Below are 3,696 nucleotides of genomic sequence, written 5' to 3' on the forward strand. Positions count from 1 at the left end.
AAAGCCCAGATGCAAACCAACTCTGTGGGGTAATTCTGACTGCGCTTTTCACATTTCTAAGTACTCACTACCGTGGTCCCACGTCATTACGTTTATTACGTTCATTAGGTCCCTGTTTCGTCACCTTGGCCACCAATTCCCATGATCCTCCTCTCTGACGGTTGAGCCTCAGATGCGGTTTTCCAGAAGGCTGTCGCCCTGCCACCAGCCTCAGCAAAATGGATGCCCTCAGCTTTGCTCTAAGCAAACTCATTGAAATGAGCCAACTCCCTGAGGGCTTCAAAATCGAGGCCAGCAAGACTCAATTGGTTGCCAGTAAAATGTTCATCGGGGGACTCCACGGCGATATCAGTAAGCAAGCTCTTTTTGAATACTTGTCCCAATTTGGCGAGATTGAGGATTTTATTATTAAAACCCACCCAGACACTGGACTATCCAGAGGGTTTGGATTTGTGCTTTTCAAGGATAATGCCACCGTTGAAAAGGTGCTCCAAGTTAAAGAGCACAGAGTGGATGGCAGGAAAATTGAGCTTAAAAAGGCTAAAGTCTTGGAATCGAAATTCTGCCCCAGAAAGGTTTTTGTGGGCGGGTTGAACCCTCGGTTGTCTGAAGAAAAAATCAGAGAGTACTTTGGGACATTTGGAGTGATTGACAATATTGAGCTTCCACTGTGTCCAGGAACAAATGAAAGACGAGCTTTCTGTTTTATCACGTATACTGATGAAACCGCAGTGAGGAAGGTGTTAGAAGCCAGGTACCATTACATAGGCTCCGGGCGGTGTGAAGTAAAAATTGCACTCCGGAATGAACATCCAAAGCTTCCACCGAAGAGAAGAGAGGTTCCTTTTACCGGGCTAGGCAACCTCTGGGGAGAAAAAGAGTTCCCTGCAAAGCCAAATGCTTACACAATCAACCAAAATGTTAGTGAGGCTGTTGGAGATAGTGGGACGCTTTCTACCGTGCTCGTTCCTGCTCTGTTCTCAGCCTGCGATGAAGACTCTAGTTTTTCTGATCAAATGTATGGCAGTTTCTACAATGACTATAGTAACCAAACAAATTTTAATAGCTACAGCGGACAATATTTTCTTGGATGCAACTGTGAGACCCATGAGATAGGAACTTCTTTTACTAATTACAATGTGCAATTAAACGAGGAGAATGCCTTTGATAGTGGTTGCCAGGGAATTTATAAACTTTTCTGAAGACAAAGAATGAAGCCACCACCACAGAACCACTCTGTCCTTGAATGAAAATTTATGTTACTGATAAGAAATGACTAACTCTTTTGAAAAATGTCAAAACGTCATTATTTCTTCCTCAGCAGTTTCCAGCTGTTTATAAGAACCAGTTATTTTCCTATGACCTTTTGAAATTGGAGCAACAGCAAGGAGACTTTTGTTTTATTAAAATTAAGCTTTTCTCAGAAATAAATGTTTAATACTTTTACATGAGACTCTATAGTGGTTTCTATTTGGGGTTGATGCTTTTGTTTATTTGGTGAGTGGAGTGGGGAAATTTTTGGTCCATTATAGACTTTTTTTTGGTGGGGAGGGGGAGTGGGTCTAGGGTGGTGTGTTTGGGTTAAAGCTATCATCCAGATTCAGAGAAAAAAGACTTTAAAGTTTTCCTTTAGATTTACTATTCAGCCAGGTCTTTCCTGCATTTGTTCAACAAACATTAAGAGTTATTCTAAGCCAGAAACTATTCAGAGCAAGAGATTAAGAGAAAATCAGTACCACTCCTAAAAGAAGTAGAAGTAAAGCAAGAAATGCAATACAGTCTGGTGAGTCCTAGACAAAGCTTTGTGAAGGATGATATGGTATTATAGACACAGGGCATTTAAAATAGGTCTTGGGAGGGAGTGGTCTGGGGTGGAATGCAGTGGGTTATCCTTTGCCAATGGACTGTGCCAAGAAGAGCAAATATGCCAGGCAGACTTGCAAAGGTATTGAAGCAGGAATTTAGCACGCATTTTTGAAAGACAGCAAAAGGACTTTTTAAGAGTGGAAACAAAGTACATGTGAAAAATAAAGGAAAGGAAGTGGACAGGTGGCTTGAGCATCACTGTCGACAAAAATATGAGTCATATGTAATTTAAAATTTTCTAGTAACTACATTTTTTAGAAAGCAAAAAAAGATGAAATTTGGTTTAATAAACTAATATAACCTAGTCATTTCAACATGTACTCAAGATGATAATTATTAATGAGACCTTTTACATCATTGTTTCCATACAAAGTCATCGAAAGCTAATGTGTATTTTACTTTTAAGCACATCTCTGTTCAGACTAGTTACAGCGAATCCCCAGGAAAACAAGAAAATTCATAAACAAAATGGCTTTAAACAATATTCATTGCAGTTGAAATCATGTGTATGTCTGTCCATATGTATTCAGGACAAAGGACAAACATGCAGATTCATCCAACAAACAGTATTTAGGGGGAATTGGCTTTAATTTACCAGAGCTAACTAGATGAAGCTAAGTGATTTTTCATTAAGAGCTTCTGTTCCTGCTCCCCCTGAGAATCAACTTATCTATTGAACAAGACGAAATATAGTTATATCCACATTTGGCTGTTTGAACTAAGGAATTAAACTAAATAAAATTTCAGCCAATTCAGAATCAGTGTGGCAGATGTTTCAATATTTCAGTTTTGCTCTGTATTGATATTTCAGTTTTAGAAACTATATGTTTTATTTTTTCCAGTTCCAGCTGGTTCATCTGCTAATTTCACTTTATAAAAAAATTCAGTAGAAAAAAGTAGGAGTTAATTCAGATTTCAGCATATTAGATAAGTTCAGCTTATTAGCTTAAATTCATTCTTTTTCTTTGTGAGGGTGCTCATGATTAGTTCAAAGATCTTGTTTTAATCTTATTTTAGTTGTTAAAAATTTGGTTATACAATGTTCTCGGATTATGTTAAATCAACTATTCTCAATCACAGTGGTCCAATTAAACCTCGGACAGCTATGCATATGCTTATGTATATGTATATGTTTAGATGATATCTTAAATACAAAAAAAAAAAGATGTGAAAATCAAGTTCAAAAGCATTTGCTATTCTTAAGAAGATAATGGCCTGGTCATACTTTCATTTCTATTTTCTTTTTTAAATATATATATATATATATTTTAATTTTTCAATTACAGTAGGCATACAATATTATATTAGTTTTAGGTGTACAACATAGTATTAGAAATTTAAATAATTTAAAGAGCGATCACTCGATAACTCTAGTACCCATCTAAAACCATAAATAGTTATTAAAATACTTCTGACTATATACCCCACGCTAGACACTACATTGCCATGACTATTCTGTAACTACCAATTTGTACCTCTTAAACCACTCTCTCCATTCATCCATCACTTCCATTACCTCCTACCCTTGATCTAGCAACCATCAAAATGCTCTCTGTATCTATAAGCTTGTATCTGTTTGTTCTCTAGATTCCACATATAAGTGAATATATGATTACACATGCCCCTTCAGGTTTCTTCAAATACCCAGAAGGGGATTACTGGATTTTTCTTTGTCTCTTGTTATAGCTTTTTTTTTAAAGCCTATTTTGTCAGTTATATATATTGCTACCCCTTTTTGTTGTTGTTGTATTCCATTTTATGAAATATCTTTTTCCTTCTCTTTACTTTCAGTCTACATAAGTCTTTTGATATGAAGTGAGTCTCATACAC

At 36.6% G+C, this 3,696-nt stretch overlaps 1 pseudogene; it reads left to right on the forward strand.

The window, feature by feature from the left end:
• Positions 1-218: 218 nt before the first annotated feature.
• LOC105299410 lies at positions 219-1,202 on the forward strand (annotated as a pseudogene).
• Positions 1,203-3,696: the final 2,494 nt, after the last annotated feature.

This window comes from Pteropus vampyrus, unplaced genomic scaffold, assembly GCF_000151845.1.
Source record: "Pteropus vampyrus isolate Shadow unplaced genomic scaffold, Pvam_2.0 Scaffold184, whole genome shotgun sequence".
Taxonomy (NCBI): domain Eukaryota; kingdom Metazoa; phylum Chordata; class Mammalia; order Chiroptera; family Pteropodidae; genus Pteropus; species Pteropus vampyrus.